This window comes from Pan paniscus, chromosome 1 (assembly GCF_029289425.2).
Source record: "Pan paniscus chromosome 1, NHGRI_mPanPan1-v2.0_pri, whole genome shotgun sequence".
Lineage (NCBI taxonomy): Eukaryota > Metazoa > Chordata > Mammalia > Primates > Hominidae > Pan > Pan paniscus.
The window spans coordinates 31,913,322-31,932,574 of NC_073249.2; the positions used below are offsets into that span (position 1 = coordinate 31,913,322).

The 19,253-nt window shown below is 36.2% G+C and overlaps 1 protein-coding gene across 3 annotated transcripts in view; it reads left to right on the top strand.

The window, feature by feature from the left end:
- The window catches only part of GPATCH2 (G-patch domain containing 2), a 201,900-nt gene that overhangs the window by 150,204 nt on the left and 32,443 nt on the right, over window positions 1–19,253 (top strand). The window lies entirely within an intron of this gene.

Genomic DNA, 19,253 nt, shown 5'->3' on the forward strand with positions numbered 1-19,253 from the left:
CCTTCTTGGACTTACATATTGATATGTTTCTCTAGGTTTGAGAAATTCTCTATTATCCCTTTAAATACACTTTCTACCCCTATCTCTTTCATTTCCCACTTTTTAAGGCCAATTACTCTCATACTTGCCCTTTTGAGGCTAGGTCCTGTAGGTGTGCTTCATTGTTTTTTATTCTTTTGCCTTTTGTCTCCTCTGACCGTGTATTTTTAGCCTGTCTTCAACTCACTAATTTTTCTTCAGCTTGATCTATTCTGCTTTTAAAGACTCTGATCCTTTCTTCAGTATGCCAGTTGCATTTTTAAACTCCAGAATTTCTGCTTAATTCCTTTTCATTATTTCAATCTCTTTATTAAATTTGTCTAATAGAATTTTGAATTCCTTCTTTGTGTTATCTTGAATTTCTTTGAGTTTCCTCAAAATAGGTATTTTGAGTTCTGTCTGTTTCTCCAGGATGGTCCCTGGTGCCTTATTTAGTTCATTTGGTGGGGTCATGTTTTCCTGGATGGTCTTGATACTTGTAGGTGTTTGTCTGTGTCTGAGCAGTGAAGAATTAGGTGTTTATTGTAGTCTTCTCATTCAGGGCTCATTTGTACCCATCTTTCTTGCAAAGGCTTTCCAGATATTAAAAGGGACTTGGATATTGTAATCTAAGCTGTATCTGCTTTAGGCGGCATCCCAAGAACAGTAACACTGTGGTTCTTGCAGACTTGTAGAGGTATTGCCTTGATAGTCTTGGACAAGATCTGGGAGAATTATCTGGATTACCAGGCAGAGATTCTAATTCTCTTCCCTTACTTTCTCCCAGTCATACATAGTTTCTCTCTTGTTCTGAGCCTCATGAAGCTAGCAATAGAGTGACACAAGCATCTCCTTGAACACCACCAGAAGGGCTGTGGGTCAGACTTGAAGCCAGCACAGCATTAGGTCTCAACCAAGGCCTGTTGTAACCACACCCCCTGACCCCAGGTAGGTCCAGAGGTGCCATCTGGGAGCCAGGGAATAGAATCAAAAAGCTTAGAAGTCTACCTGGTGTTCTATTATACTCCGCTGATTTGGCACTCACACCAGTAGTTGCAGTCCTTCCCACTCTTTCCTCCCCTTTCCAAAGGCAGAGGATCCTAACCCCATGGCCACTCCTACCACAGGCCCATGGGGAGTACTGCCATACTATTGCCAATGTTCCCTTAAGGCCGAAGGGGTCTTCAGTCAGCTTGTGGTGGATGCTGCCTGGCCTAGGACTCACTCTTCAGGGCAGTGTGCTCCCCTCTGGCCCAGGACAGGTCCAAAAATGCCATACAGAACCAAGTTCTGGAATCAGGGACCCCAAGATCCCACTTGGTGCTCCGTGCCCCTGTGGCCAAGCTGGTACCTAAGGTGCAAGACAAAGTCCTCTTTACTTTTCCCTCTGCTTTTCTCAAGCAGACAGTCAGCACAGCTGGGAACGTGCTGAGTCTCTCTTGAAGCTAGCAAGTCTCAGAGGCTTACCCAAGGCCCTCAGTGTGGTACCTAGGTATCGCTGCTTGTTATACAGGACCCAAAGGCTCTTCAGTTAGCAAGTGATGAATCCTGTCAGAACCAAGTCCTTCCCTTCAAGGCAGTGGGTTCCCTTCTGGCCCAGGATGTATCTAGAAATGTCATCCAGGAGCTAGGCCCTGAAAAGAGGGCCTCACAACTCTGACCGGTCCCCTATCTGGCTGTGGCTGAGCTGGTATCCAAGATGCAAGACAAAGTCCTCCCCACTCTTCCCTCTCATCTCCTCCAGAAGAGGAAAGGGATCCCTTTTGGAGTTATGAGTTGTGCGGCTTGGGGTTAGGAGAGGAGTGATGCTAGCACTCCCTTAACCACCCCCGCTAGTGTCTCAGTATGTTGCATGCCCCCCCAGTCCACTATCTCTGGGCCCAGTTCAGCACTAGGACTCTCCTAGGAGTTGCAGTCTTTGTGGCATAGACTGCCTTTCAAATTTATTTAAAGCCCCAGAGTACTTTAGCTTATGGTTGCGAGGTTTGCAGAAACTCAAGTTTGGACTGCTAGGATTGGTGATTCCTCTCTGGCTAGGGCTGGTTTAAATGTTTCCTCCGTGGGCAGGCGTCAGCTGAGTTTGGTTCCATTTTGATTTCTGCTATAACAGGGCAGCACTGGGCTCAGTGCCTCACAATTTCTGTGCTCTCCCTCACCCCAGAGCATAGACGTGCTTTCATACTACACCACCAGTGCTGGGGGATAGGGTAGGGGCAGCATCAGTGATTCAAGACTGTTTTTCCTGCCTCTTCAGTGCCTTTTCCAGCAGTATGAAGTTAAATCCAGGTATTGTGAGTCCTTATCTGATTTTTGGTTGCTATGAATGCGCTTTTTTTGTGTAGATAGTTGTTACATTGGTGTCCTGGAGGGGGTGGCAATTGGTGGTCTTCTATTCTGCCATCTTGCTCCACCCCAGGTGCTGTGCATATTGATTTCTTGCTGTGTCCCCCCCAACAATACACACACACACACACACACACACACACACATCTAGATTTCTTTCCCTCTTTCTTCCAGACCAAATATCCATTGTTTTCATTAATATGATTATCTGTGTAGATATTCACAGATATATCACTTTTAGTTGTTGTGGTTATCATTGTTTTGTTTCTTATTTGCTTTTTGTTCTATGTGCCTATCCCTAAACTCATCAGATGCCTCTTGACAGAAGTTAGATGCCTCTTGACAGAAGTTAAACACCTCTCAGTTATTTTCCTTGGTGGCATCTCTCTTGGAGCCCTCCATTTTTCAGGCTCGTTCTGGACTGTTTGCTCTCTGGACCTGCTGCACATCTAATGTCCTGGCATCTCTCTTAACTATCATGCTTGAGATTTCCTTCATATATCCCCTGTGTGGGATTTTATGTGCCCTGGATCCAAAGGCATTATTTTTCTTCGGCTTTCCCAGAAGAGAACAGAGATGGTTAAATTTATGGAATTTTGCATGTCTCAAAATGTCTTTATTCTTATCTCACATTAATTGATTTAGTTGGGAATTGAATTCCAGTTTGAAAATTTTTTTGCCTCAGGGTTTTGAAGGCATTGCTCCAATGTCTTTCAGTTGTCAGTAGTTGCCATTTTCTCTGTGCTCCTAATTTTTCAGTATCGGAGCACCCTTAAATGATCCTCTAACTTTTTACACTTTTCTTTTATGTATTATTTTCTTGGAAGATTTGGAGGCAGTTTTCTCAACACTCTGCCCCAAGTAACTTAATGATATTTAAAATTATCTTACTCTTTTCATTTCCAAGATCTCCTCTTGTTTCTTTAATTTTTTGTTTGTTTGTTTTGTTTTGTTTTTTGAGATGGAGTCTTGCTGTGTCGCCCAGGCTGGAGTGCAGTGGCACAATTTTGGCTCGCTGCAACCTCTGCCTCCCAGGCTCAAGCAATTCTCCTGCCTCAGCCTCCCAAGTAACTGGGATTACAGGCATCTGCCACCACATCCAGCTAATTTTTGTATTTTTAGTAGAGACGGGGTTTCACCATGTTGGCCAGGCTGGTCTCAAACTCCTGACCTCAAATGATCCACCCACCTCGGAGTCCCAAAGTACTGAGATTGCAAGCATGAGCCACCACACCCAGCCTTCTCTTGTTTCTTTGAACATTCCTTTCATATCCTCTTTTTCTTGGTTTGTGAGTGCATATTTTTTTCTTCTCTCTGAAGCCTTCAGTTATGTTAGGCACAGGGCAACTTGAAAAGGTGAAATAAGTGTGTAAGAAGAGAAAGACTACTCATGTTTAATTCTTGTTACAAGTTTTGTTAACTGCAAGATAAAAATTATTCACCTTTTTTATTTATATGCATTTTTCTATGTTACTCTCATTCAATCCATTTTCTTTCTTAGTATTTTTAATAGTATCTTGACTTTTCTTACCCCTTTTGGATGAGTGACTGCACTTCCCTTTTTCAACTTGTAGAAAAGCATAAAGGTGAGAGAAGAGAACTATAATGCATTAAATCAATAAATTGTAGGATCATTTACTCCCAAAATATACCAAGCAGGTAAAAAAAGATAAATGCATAGATGGTCCGCTGTTCATGATTCAAAGCCAAGACTTTGAAGTGCGTGACTAAAGCATGCCCTTAACGTAGGCATTCCTCACAAAAGCTCTGAATAAAGTGCTATGCAGTTATGGCTTTAGTCTTTGGAATGTAGGACATCTCACCCTCAACTCCTCAGGGGAGTTTTCAGGACCTCTGTAAAAAGGGATTTGGGGACGTATTTACCAATGCCACTTACTGTAATTCACTTTTGTGGTGGTTTTCTTTATGTCCAATTTATGCCATTTCTCCTTTTTTGCCACATTCACATTAATTTTCATCTAGGCTCTTTAACTTAATTATGAGTGCAGAAGAATTGTCTCCCAACTCTTTGACCTTTCTATATCTTAACAATACCAAACAAGTGACCTTTATAATTTCCTTTAAACAAGTAGCTCATTTTAACTATTTTAATCCTTTCTATGAGGAAGTTCTACTTCATCAATAATGGACACTGTATTCAAGGTATCCTATACTTCTCTCTTTTCCTAAAAGGGCAGGATTCCTGTGGATTTCTTAACTTGCTTCTCATGCTTCACTATCTCCTCTCGTGGCATCAGTTACCATAAGCAGTGCCCATCATTACATGCCATTTCATCATATTCTGAATATTAATATTCTCTACTAATAAAGTATTGATTCATACATTTATTGTAAATAACATTCTTATTCTTCTCACATAGGATGCATAATGAGTCCTATAATCAAATTTCAAGGGAAAAACACACTGATTCTTAATATGGATTTAATTTTTCTAATTGATTCAAGTGATATTAGTCTTATAATCTTTCTTTTAGTTTGTTGTTTCATTTTTATTTCCTGAGGGGTGTCCTTATCATAAAGTAGATGTGTCAGATAGTGAGTGATGTGAAGAACTGTCATGACATTATTTTCATATATTCATTTGATGTGTTTTCCTGAGATTTTGCATCATAGTCCCTAGAGTTACATGTTTCCTGTCTCATGTTCTTCCACCTTGCTTATATCATGTTGATTATGTCCCTCTACACTTCTGTTTGATAAGTCTACGGGTTTTTTTTTTTTACATCCTTTCTTCCATTTCTTCAGTGTTTTCTGTCCATTTGCCTGCTATGAAGTTTTATCTTAGTTTTATTGCCTCTTATCTATCTAATATTTTATGCATGTCTCAGGGTTTGTTCATGCCATTCTGTGATTTTTATGTACCTCAAAACCTTTGAAAGCATGATTGCAACTCAGGAAAACATGAAATTCTTTTCATAAATAAATGCATAAAGGCATATTCAGTTGTTATTTTTTTAAAAAAAACCACCTATTACCTGTCATTTTCAATATTTAGTAATCAACAGGCATGGTTTTTGAGTGGTCATTACATGCAATCAATTATTAGCTAAAGTGAACACACACACACACACACACACACACACACACACTGAACTAAACCTTGAGGCAATGCACCTAAGTGCTTTTTAGACAGAAATACTAGTGATGTCTAGATTTATGAAGCAAGTTCACTGTGCACCAGTTACCAACTTATCTCACTAAGGCAGAACACACTCATGTGCCACAGGTTATATGAAGCAGATTGGTTACTCACAGATAGGTAGTAAGGGACAGAAGTTTATGATTCATTGTGAGCAGCCTCCCAAGGCTCAGGAAAGCTGCCTGGGACTGATAGTTTCCTCCACACATGCCCAGTCGCACCACAGCTGAGGGATCCAGAAAGTTAGCATGCCCTGGGTTATATACCTTAGTGGTGAAAGAACTTGCTGTGCTAAAGAGTTGAAGGGCATCCTGTTTCTAGGGGGGACTAGGACAATGCCAAAGCCATTTCAGCCAGTTCCTCTCTCTGTACATTCTTTCTCCAGTTATCCTTGAGCACTACAGGTGAGAAAACGTGGAGAACGGTTCTGCAATTTTCAATCTCTTTTTTTTTCTTGGTATTTCTGTATTTAAATATAATTTTATGCTTCTCAAAATTAGAAAGAGCTTTCCCACTGCTATCACCTCATTTTAGAGCTACAGCTAAATAATGTCACATTGTTTCTCATGTCAGAAACCTTTGGTTAGCACCAGAAAGTTCAATATAGCTTTTCCAAATTGAAAGTCTGTTGGACCGGGCACGGTGGCTCACGCCTGTAATCCCAGCACTTTAGGAGGCCGAGGTGGGCAGATCATGAGGTCAGGAGATCGAGACCATCTTGGCTAACACGGTGAGACCCCGTCTCTATTAAAAATACAAAAAAATTAGCCCAGCGTGGTGGCGGGCGCCTGTAGTCCCAGCTACTCGGGAGGCTGAGGCGGGAGAATGGCGTGAACCTGGGAAGTGGAGCTTGCAGTGAGCCGAGATCGGGCCACTGCACTCCAGCCTGGGCAACAGAGCAAGACTCTGTCTCAAAAAAAAAAAAAAAAAAAAAAAAAAGTCTGTTGAAAACCTGCACTAAGCGATGCCTAATACTAAGTGATATGTCATTTTTGAAAAGATCTTGCTGTTTTAACACATTTTTATGCTTATGATTAGTCTTTATTGCTGTAAGAATCCATGCAACAAACTTGATCATTTGTGGCAGCTTTATTCAATTGTTTAGATTCAAAGCCTTTCCTTACGGATATGGCACCGTTTTTTTGAAGGAGGAGGGTTTGAATTTGCCATGTTTTCTTATATGATTTTTGTCCTTTACTGTTATGAAGCACAAAAGCCAAATCATTTAGTAGTCTGACATGTAGTTTGAAATCAAGTAAAAACATTTTTATTGCTGACATTATTAAATTGTACTTAATTTTTTAAAGTGTCTTTTAGAAACATATTTAATTTACTTTCACTTAGTTGCTAAACACATTATATTTTTCACTTTTTATCTACTTAATGTCAAATGATTTGATAATCCATGGATTCTATGTGACATAATTTCTTAGGTTCTCTATTAATAGTGAGAAGAAAGAAACTTTTTTTCCTGTCATTTTGCCTGATTAGCACTACAAGGAGTCTTCTAAAATGAAAAAAAAAAAGTGACAATAGATTTAATCAGAGAAACAAAACAGATCTCATCACATTCATGTCAGCCCTCTTCCATCAAGTTAGAAAGAACATTCCTATTTACATTAATACACAACACGTTTGTTTTTATATGATACAGATCACTGTATTTTGTTGCAGATGTAACAGATAGAATTACAGCTGCTCTTTATTTGACCATCTAAAGATCCAAAGATGTTTAAGGATTCAGTTTGCTCAGTCTTCCCCATACTGTCATTTGTTGTTTGGAAAGGAGACATAATTTGCAACAGATACAAAACTATTTGTCATTTTGCAGGTTTGCCAAAAATAAATGAAACTATTAATTATGACATTTTTGAGCAGCTGTTAATAAATTGGGATAGGGTAACTGTTCATTAGAGTACCGCTTAATGACATGGGCTATATTTGTTTAATGCTGCTTTTCCTAGAAATGTATTAACAAAATTAAGTATATCAACAAAAGTAAGTGATGCTTTATTTTAATGGTTTAAGTTGTCTATCCTACCTTAGTAAATTTAGGGTTTTAAAACAAATTCTCTTTTGTCATATTTCAAAGCAAATTCTATCACTAGACATTTTATATTTTATATATTTATATTTATATGTCCAAAATAATGGTTTAAAACTGCTTTTAAACTAACTTTAAAAGTAAAATTTCTAGTTTATTCTCATTTTTTCCTTTCCATACCTAAAATTAGCATTCAATTTTATTGTTGTAAAAGAAGTTTAGCCTTTCAGATAGAAAAATATCTTAGTTTTTTTATTCATTCTTATGTACGCATGAATGAATAGAAAGTATTCATATATTTGCTTTAATTAGAATGTATACTTTCTATATTTGTTTAATTGGAATGCATTTAATTACATATATATTCCAATTAAAAAGAAAGCTCAAATGGCATCTAAGTATAGAGATCCTTAGAGTAGAATAATTGGAAGCATACCACATATACAACATAAAATGGTTTTTAAGGGATTTAATTAATCTGTTTTACTCTATATAACCAAATTATTGTATTGTATAAAACTACACTATTCTCACATTGCCAGTTCTCATGCTTCCTGTCCTTTTGGCATCCTGAAATTCTTCCTTGCCAAGATTTTAAACTAATGATCATAGAGGGTTATTTTAAATTGTCATTATACGAAATAAAATTAGTTATCAGCCACTTAGAATTTTGGAGTGTGCTTTTCACTTTTATATGAAAAGCCCACACAGAAAAAAAGGAATTTGACATTTAGAAATAAGTAATATGCCCAGTGGGTGGTAAATAAAACAAAAACAAAACACTAGTACTAACTAGTGAAACTCTTATTACTTACATCTTCTCTTTTTCTGGTAGATGAACTAGATATTTTCAAATGCCAGAAAGTATGAACAGCCTCTCATCTCTAGGATTGCAGTTGAATTTGGCCATGGTCACTAAGGATGGAAAATAGTTAGCATGTGAAAGCTGTTCCAGTGACCCCTAACTGAAATGAATTTGTGGTCTAAAGTCCATTTCCTTAAGGACAGGTGTTTGTTTCACAGTTGGCACTCTCCAAATTGGTCCTGTGATTAAATGGGCATGGACACAGAACTAACCTTTAACTCCCAGAGATGATTCTCCTAGGAAATGATTAGGATACACCTGCAGGCCCATATCACAACAGCTTGTATCACTACTGCAGCCTGGGTTATAACTTCATTATGGGTACATTTGGGGATCTGTTAATCCAATGTGTAAGTGCCAGAATACTTCCCAAAACAAACAAGCAGTCCTAATTTATTAGTAAGAGAATCACTGTAGAAATTAATATTTTAAATCTGCAAAATAATAAACAACATCTGCTGCTTGATCATTTGTACCTTACAGTCCTCAGGAAAAAACCTATTAAATTCATCTGCCACACTGAAAATACTTTCAATTTTAAAATATTACTTTATGTCTACAGAAATCACATCAACCCTTGAATATTTACTGCTCATAACAAGAATTATTCTGCAATCTAAAACTTTAATGCATATATAAGTATAATTAGAATGTTTTACTTAATAATGAATAAAAATATTCAAATATCAAATATTTGGCTATCACTCATTTTAGATAATTTTCATTTCCTTTCAATTACAGGAACAATTTAAAAATAGCAAGATAATGTCTTAAGAGTTATAACTATGTTTTTAAAAGAATCAATTTCTTTATAATCAGTACCTTTCCTTTGCTTTTTTTGTAGAAATAATTGTTTTTCAAATTGTTTTTCATCATTCCTTAGTGATTTATTTGTATACCAAGATATTAGTGGGAATTTACCTTTGTTTATTTCATATACTTCTGATCAGTTCCAACTCATGCCCAATTATATTACACTAAATTAACATAATTCAACAGATGTTGATATTTAAATGTTTTCTGGCATTCAAATCTTGGACAGCTGTCTTCGAGCTTGGGGAAAAGGCAAACATTTAGAGTTAAATGCTGAACATATGCTTAAATTACTAATTAGAAAGATGGAATAAAAACTACTATTATCCTTTCTAAGGACGATAAACCTCAGATAAAGATTTTTGTAATCTTTTTAAATCAAGTTACAGTCCAGGGGTCTATGCAGACTCCATCATTTAGACCTCATGGATAACTTAATTTAATTTCAAATTTGGTCACTTAAAAATTATGAAGAGTCTCTTTCATGAAGCCTTGAAAAAGCTGTAATGACATACTGGCAATCTTAAGGATTGAAAAGATGCTTTTTCACTTACATTGTCAGGATGATGAAAGCAATTTTTAACAATATTTTATCATAGAAAATTTTATGATATACAGAAATACAGACAAAATATAAACTCATTGTGTCTATTAACTGGCTTAGATAATTATCAATGTGTGGCAAGCCCTGTTTCATCTGTATCCCCACTGAAATACATCAGTGTGTTTCTCTAAAAGGTAACAGCTTCTTAAAAAAAAAAGTCTCAGTATCATTATCCCATCTATAAAAAATAACAATAATCCCTTAGTATATGAATATGTATATATGCAATTGATATTTACATTTCCTTTATTGTTTTATTGCATTATAATCTCTCAGATTCCCTTTGATATATAAATTCCCCTTCTCCAGCTCTCTCTTCTTTCTATCTCTCTTTCTCTTTCTCTCTCTCTGTGTGTGTGTGTGTGTGTGTGTGTGTGTGTGGTTGTGTGTGCATTCCTTGACATTTTTTGGTTGAAGACATCAGGTGTTTGGCCTGTAAAGTTTCTCACATATTGGAATGTTGCTGATTTTCTCTACATAGTGTCATTTAACATACTCCACTGTCCTCTGTGTTTCCTGTAATTGGTATTGAGATCTAGAGAACTGATTAGAGATTCAGGTTTGGTGTTTTGTTTTGTTCGGCAAGATTGTTCCAAAGGTGATATTGTGTACTTCCCTCACTTATATCTCTTTCCGTGATTTATTTGCCATGATGATTATTGCCCAGATTTATTCACTAAGGGTTGCAAAATAGTGCTGTGTTAATTCTTTTAATATGTTCTAGTTACTTCTGTTGAAAGCTTCCTCCTCCCCAACTATGTGATTACTTTAAGGTACAGATCATGTAGGGAAAGCAAGAGAAATACTTGATTCTTTCCCCTTATTATATGCCAATTTTCAAAATGAATTGGTTCCTAACATTTTCCAAAGGTGAACTCACTGATTTAAACACATTTGATATGTTTCGTCCATTAGTTATAATTCTAACTGATGCTAAAATTGTCCCATCTGTGGCCAATGGGAGATTATTGAAGGTAATTGTGTGTTTCTTTGCTGCCAGTCTTTGCTTTCTGGTGTGTTTACATTTTCTAGGCTTTTCTTGGACCTTTTCTGGCTTAGACCAGGAATCACCCACTTCTCCAAGAAGTGCTGATTCCTTTACTATAATAGGAAATAGGTTTAGAAACCACAGTCTGGATGTTAGGAATGTCTGTGTTTCTAGGCCTTTTCAGATAAATGAGTTAGGATTTTTTTTTTTAAAGAAAAATCATATTGATTCATACTGATAGTTCCAGTTCAAATTCAAGACTTTATTGTTTATACTTTCTGTCATTGATTTTAATCTTTTTCCAACCATATTAAAAATATTACATCTCAATGACAATGGAATACTCATTTTATTTACCCCACCATACACAGACAGCAATCTCAGAATCACCATACTGTCATCACTACCAGTAAAATAATCACTAAAAAGTGTTTTTTCTTTTTTCTATTTTTATTTGGTACTTACTATAAGTACGCTAGGAATATGCAATCATTTTCCTGTGTTTTAAAGTAACTTGAAATAGTTTCTAAGTATAGGTATACCAATGTATAATTAGTGTCATTTTCAGCAACAGGTTTCTTTTTAATGTATTTAATTTTGTTTTATAATAATATAAAAATACTCGTGGGATCCACAATCAAATTTTCACAAGCAGTTATTTTCAAAGAAGTCTCACTTCTACCTGGTTCCCTCCATTTGTTTCCTCCCCAAAATGGGTTTTGTTTTGCTTTTGAGACGGAGTCTCACTCTGTCACCCAGGCTGGAGTGCAGTGGCATGATCTTGGCTCACTGCAACATCCGCCTCCCAGGTTCGTGAAAGCGATTCTCCTGCCTCAGCCTCCTGAGTAACTGGGACCACAGGCACCTGCCACCACACGTAGCTAATTTTTGTATTTTTAGTAGAGACGGGATTTCACCATGTTGGCCAGGATGGTCTCAAACTCCTGACCTCAGGCAATCCGCCTGCCTCAGCCTTGCAAAGTGCTGGGATTACAGGCGTGAGCCACCGCGCCCAGCAGATATATCCTTTCATTGGCTTTTGTTTCCCTGTTTTTAAGAGAAGCAAACACCTCTCTCTCTCTCCTTCTCTTACTACCTTTACCTTTCTTTTTCTCCTTTCTCTTGCCCTCATTCTCAGTCTGGTATACCACTGGACTTTGAAGAAGGCTTTTTTTTTTCTAATAATTACCTGTTTATGATTACCTCTGTATAACAGTTTCAGGCCCTCTCCCTTCCTTTTTGAGGCCCCTTGCTGCTGGTTCCCTACTGTGAGCAATATTGAAGTTAGCTGGCCTCATGTGCCCTCCTTTCATTTGTTCATATCTATAAGACAGTCAGGGAATTTATTTTATTTTTCCTATATACTTTTTATTGTCATCCATTTTTAGCCAGGCATGGTCGCTCATGACTGTAATCCCAGCACTTAGGGAGGCAGAGGCAGAGGGATAGCTTGAGCCCAGGAGTTTGAGACCTGCCTAGGCCATATAGAAAGACTCCATTCTCCACAAAAAGGAAGAAAGAAAGAAAAAACAAGTATTTTCATCCACTTTTAGGTAGTTATACTGTGTGTACATTGTCTGACACATACAGCCATTTAGTACTATACTGCCTCCTTTTTTTTTCAGTTCTAGTTTTATTTAGTTTTAGTTCAGTCCATTCAGTTTTAGTTCTACAAGTAAATATATTTTTAATGATTACCACAAAATCTTAAGTCAATGCTTCTGTACTCTTTTTGTCTGAAGTTTATTCTCTAGTTTTTCCCTCTGGAAGTGCTCATTCAAACAATATTTCCTGAGTTCTTGCTTGTTATTAGCAGTTTATGCATGAACTGTATATTTAAAGGTCATTTTGGCCAGATATGCAATCCATGGCTCATGTTTTTCTTCTCCTAACTATCTTAAATATGTCACTCCAATGCCTGTATAAAACGTTGCTTTCGATATCTGATATAGTCTGATTTTCTTAGACATAAAAGTGACTTGGTTTTGCCTAGATGCTCAATGTGCATTTTCCTTTTCTTTAAAGGCCAAGAGTTTGACTAGACTACATTCTAATGTTGATAATTTTAGGTGATTTTTCCCAGGGATGAAGTTATCCTTTTTTAGTAGCTAGTTATTATTGTTTTACATATTAGTCTGTTTTCATGCTTCTGATAAAGACATACCCAAGACTGGGAAGAAAGAGATTCAATTGGATTTACAGTTCCACATGGCTGGGGAAGGTCTCACAATCATGGTGAGGAATGAAAGGCAGTTCTTACATGTTGGCGGCAAGAGAGAATGAGGAAGAAGCAAAACCAGAAACCCCTGATAAACCAATCAGATCTCATGAGACTTATTCATTATTATGAGAATAGCATGGGAAAGACTGGTCCCCATGATTCAGTTACCTCCCCCTGGTCCCTCCCACAACATGTGAGAATTGTGGGAGATACAATTCAAGTTGAGATTTGAGTGAGGACACAGGCAGACCATCTCATTTTAAAAATAAATTTCAAGATGTTCTCCAATTATAATGTTTTATATTTGTTTTGTTTTGTTGCTTTGACTTTGTTGTTTTAAAAATTTGTATTATACTTACATTGGATCTTCTTTGCCTATCTTCCGTAGCTATCACTTTCTTTTAATTTCCTTTTAATTTCACTTTCTAATTCACTTTTTAATTTATCACTTTCCTTTTAATTTCTTTTTTTAATTTTAAAGTTTTTATTTTTTGCCTTTTCCATTTTTATTGTATTTTCATATTCTAGTTCTCCATCATATGGCTCACTCCTCTGTTCCTTTTAGTTTAATTTCTGAAATGATTTTTTTCCTTTTATTTCTAATTGCTTCCTAAATGCTATCATCTCTTCTTTTAAATCTTCCTTCTATCCAGTCCCTTTATTTCTCAACCTCTCTAGTTGTGACTTTTTCATATATCTTCTATCATTTTCTTAATTTGCTTTAACTTGTTTTAGAATTATCAGGTGTAGTTTTCATTTTTGTGGGCATATCTAGAGTACTCTTACGGTCTCTAAGGACCTTATTTTTTCCTTTTAATAATCGTTCTTATTTATGTATCTGCAACACTGTTCTGAATGAGGTTTCCTGTACTTTTAAGAAGGAGACATGAGACAGGATAGCTTTCTAATTTCATGGCTTTATACCTCTCTCTTCTGTTGTTTTCATAAACCAATCAAAATTCTGGCCTCGTATTTTCCAATATCTGCCTCTTGTATTCCTCTCAATATTTTTATTTAGACCTTCTGTTTCCTTTTCCCCTTGGCCTCTGTTCTGCTCCAGTTCGCTTCTACTTCCACTGTTTTTCCTTGGTGTGGGTTTTTTATCCTGGGAAATCACTTTAATTTTTTAATTTCAAGAATTTATATGATCCAACTAATTCAACACCACAGAACTATTACATCTTGGTCCTCTTGCACTCATTTATAAACTGGAATCTTTCAGTACACCTCCTATGTTTAGCATCTGTGTTCATCTTGTCTCCCTGTACTTTCCATTGAGTGGTAGAGCTTTGGAGGTTTTCCTGTGCTTGGGGCCATTTGCAGATTCCTCTCTTTTTCCTGCCCAGGTGTTGATATGGCATCTCATAGCTGCCAATAGTTTATATCCAACCACCTGTTTGAGGATGAGAAGGGGAGGGTTTGGGGAATACCTTGTTGGCTAGGTATTGGTGTCCAGGGGTTTTCAGTAATGCCACATGTTATTATATACATTCAACAACAGTGTCATTGCCACCATATTCCCAGAGCACTCTTAATTATGACTTTCTTTGTTAAATTCTAGGATTTCAGGGCTTCTACATAGCATGTTTATTTTTAAGTGAGTAAATAAATTATTAGAGTGCTAAGTGGTCAGGGTTTAATTTCTTTTAGGATGGTATTGTCTGTTACTAGAAAAAAAATGATGTTTCATGCAGTCCTTCACACACCATTAAGTGCCTTTTATTCTGAGTATATAAAAGACATTAGGCTAGGTGATATGTGTGGAACCCAGATGCTATTCTGTCTGCATTCCAGGAACTTACATTCTGGCCAGAAAAACCTGGATTCTGTCTTTCACTCCTTTCAATCTCTCACCCTTGTTCTCTTTATCCATTCTCCACATCATAACCAGAATGACTTTTAGGGAACCCAAATCTATTTATGTATAATTAAACCTTGAACTCCTGGGCTCAAGCTATCTTTGTGCCTGAGCCTCTCAAGTAGCTAGCACTAAGGTGCACATCACTATGCCTGCCTTTTTTTTTTTTTTTTTTTTTGGAGTGATAAGTTCTTGCTATGTTGCCCAGGCTGGTCTTGAACTTCTGGCCTCAGGCAGTCCTCCCATCTCAGCCTCCCAAAGTGCTGGGATTACAGGCATAAATCATCCTGCTGGCCTACTTAAAAATTCTTAATGGCTTCTCATTGCCTTAAAACCAAGTCCTAAACATGGCTTGCAAGGCCTTCCTGGTCTAGCCTTTCTTATTTTTTCAGCCTCATATCCAATTACTTCTTACCTTGAATGCGATATACCAGCTGCAATGAACTTGTTTTACTTCCTCAAGTAAACTATACCATCTCTACGGTAGATTTTAAGACTCATGAAAAAGATATAAAGTGTTGTGGGAAATCAGCTTGAGAAATTATGATTTGGTATGCTGTGTTCTGCCATGTTAACATAAATGACACTTTCATATTTTAGTTTGTAGAATACATTTAGACCTTATTAGCTACTAGTAAATCTATTCTATTTCCGGTGTGTACTGTAACAATAAAATATGATCTCAACCGCAGAGTTTCTTTACTCTTTTGTACTTATGATTGGGCCTCAAAAATGCCAAATTATGCCATATTCAGTTTATTTTATACAAATTTCCTTTATGGGAAATTATGGGTAACATTTATTGACTGCATACTGTGAGGCACACATTTCTTTAATCTTCACATCAACTCTGTGAGATTGGTTCTGCTATTATCTCCATTTCACACATGAGAAAGGCCAAGCATAAAAGGATTAACTAACTTGCCCAGCTTCACCCAAGTTGTTAAGTAAGGGAGCAGGAATTGAACTTTGTCTCTTTGGGCTGCACAGTCCACACTCTTAACTGCTGTGCTCTTCTGCCTCACAAGATGAGTAGATGAGTAGGTGAGGAGAAATGAAAAAACAGATAATTTAAAATATATGAATTTAGTTGAAGAAAAATATTTCCCCATCATGTTTATAGCTAACACCATAATAGCTAAGATTCATTGAGTGTTAATGATGTATTTTAACTCATTGAATTTCCAATATTACCCTATGAGGTAGATATTCTTATTATCCCCATTTTACATAGGAGGAAATAGAAGGGTTAAATAGCTTTCTCAGGTCAAATGGTGGATAATTTATACAGCAGTGTCTTTTTTTTTTTTAGTCTTATTTCTATGCCATTTAAAAGTAAACTTGACTGCTTCCTGAAATCTGTTATCTTGCCTTTAGTCAAAACTGTTGATTCTTCTAAAATAGTCACTTAAACAGTATGTAGATCGATTTATGTGCAAAGAAAAGTGACAACATTTTGCAATCATGACTAACCTGATCGTTGTTGAATCATTTGGCATTTGATTTCTGAAGTTTATAAAACATAGGGACTTGTGTGTTTTTCTAAAGAAAAGCATTGTAAAAATGAGAAGAGGAAAAGACAGTTTATATTTGAAGTTAATTTTTGTAGGGTAGTGTTTTTCTCCATAGACATTTAAAATCAGTAGACCTCTTAAATACAGCAAGTAATAGACCCAATTTAACAAAATTATAAACTGCCTTTGGTTCAAAGATCTTAATGTCAAAACTATCCTGAATATAAGTTAATGCTCCCCAACTTTCCAGTTATTTCAGTTGAAGTGAATTAGGAGAATCCTGAAATCCTCTTCCTCCCAATTGTTGAACATTAATGTTCACGTACTTATCACAAGCCTCGTGATACCTCACCTAGCTATTACAGTATGTTTTATGGTCTAGGAAATATTTGCTAACAAGTCTGTAAAAGTTTTAGGGATATAACATATATCTACCAAAAACTATCAGGGAGGAGGAGGGTCTAAAAGCATTCTTTTCATAAAGTTACACTTAGTGAAATGCAAAATTATGTAGAAAGGGAAACATTTTAGAATAAAAGTACATGCATATACTGTAAAAACTAGCTTCAGTTAACAAGCTTTGTTTTGCAGATATTTTTATTCTAAAGCCCAAGAAATGGAACAAATATGTTTTGTAGTGTTCTGTAACTAAGCATTTATATATTAAAGAAATTGGAACCACAATAAAAAGACTGGTTAACATGAAAACAGATTACTAATTTTAAAAAGCCTTGACATGCCTTGTTAAATTTTATTCAATAACTATTTATTAAATACCTGATATGGCAAGGCATGTAACTGCTAAGGAAAATGTACTTAAAGAAATAAATCAGATGTGGGCCTTACTGCCTTCAAGGAATATACAGTCTGGCTAGAATATTAGTTTGTGTACATATATAGCTGTAGTTTAAGGCAGAAAATACTGTTTTCTCCCATGAGTAAGAGATTATTTCTGGCAATGGGTATCAGAAGACTCTGCATAAAGGAGGTGGCATTTCAACTGTGTCATAGGTTTCCAATTGAATTCCACCAATAAGCAATAGTTTAACCTAAATGCAAGTAAGTTTGCATTTACATGGTAACACTGTCTGACATATTTCAAAATAGAAATAACTTCTTATGTATTTCAAAAGTTTCTGATATTCTGGCCTAATATTAAGACATTTAGTCTTATCTTCTCAATATGGAGATAAAAGTAGCAAGCACATTTTTCTTTGCTCTTTAGTAGTCCTACTCAGAAAATGTACATTATAGCATATAGAACTGTTACATTATCATTACCATATTACTTTGCACGACAAGCAAAGTCATGGGACACGTTGCAGAAAATCAAAGCTGAACTCAGTCTTCAGCCTGTATTTGCCAAATCAATTATGCAAGTAAATTGTAGACTCTCTTGAATGAGTGAGGACTCTCAACTTCAAGAGTTAGCTTGGAAATGGATCCACATTTGACTCCATCTCTGCCTGAGAGCAACTTCCAGAATTGTGTCTATAGAGAATTATGGAGCGGACTTTTTCCATTGAATTCAATTTGTCAGTATGATTAATAAACTGCATAAATTAAATAAGAAGTTTCTTAAGGGGAATTTTCAATAATTGTGAATAGACAGATTTATAGAATTTACTAAAACCTGATGTGTGCAGAGAGGTGTCATCTCCTCCCACTGCTCCATATGTGCCAACTCCAGTTATACTGAGTTGCCTACAGAGCGACACAGCTATGGCATGTCATGTGCACATCTGAATGCCTTTGTGCCTCTGCAAATGTGTTCTCTCACTTAGGGGCCTAGAATGCCCTTATATGCTGGTTGAGGATTCTCTTTGAAAATTGGGTTGGAATCATTTTTCCCACATGATCAATAGACTTGAACCCCTAGAAAATGAACATCGTATCTTTTTTATTTCTCAATTAAAAAATGTATTTCCTGTCTGATGGCATAGGGCATGGCATACATTACGTTTTCAGCAGAAGTTTATTAAGTAGGTTATAATAAAGTAAGCTGGATGATGTAGTAAGGTACGGGGGAAAAGTAGTTCCTTGGAATCAAGAAAGCTTTGTTACAAATACAATAACTTAACTTTCTGTTCATGGGATCTTTGACAAGTAACAGTTCTGGACTTCAGATTCCTCAGATATGTAATGGGTTTTTATGAGTATTACATTATGTAAAAATTACTGGCATAATACCTTTTATATAGTTAAAACTCAGTGAGCCTGGATGTTTGTAGTAGTTCAGATAATAAATTCCAATACTTAAGAAACCAACATCTATTAAACGGAAAAATAAAATTAAATATATATATTCTCTACTTTGCTCTTTAAATTCTATTATTTCCTGTGCTGATGAATGAAAAAAACTTAGCACGTATCTGTCCTAACATGCTACCTCAGAACGGAACTTAGAGCTTGGCTTAGAGTCTGAGATATCAAACGGAGGAATACAGTAAAAGGTCAATTCAACAAACATATCCAGATATCATATAGTGCACTAGATGAAGTAGATCCAAAAATGAGTAAATGCATGGACTTCCCTCAAAAAAGTTAGGAATATTAGGAATATCTCATAATTTTATTATAGATATTATGAATGGCAACCATAGCATCCTAGGAAACATTTAATAATAGTGTCATTATCAAAGAGAGAGTGTGGGATTACATCTGAATCTGTAGTCTATTTTGATAGGTTTTTTATGTGAGATCCAAGATATCATTTTTAAGCAAATTACAATAAGCCTAATTGTTGAAACTCTACACTAAATATCAATGATAAACAGATTCCAGAAATGCATAATTATAGTTGAGAATGAGGTAAACAGTTTAGT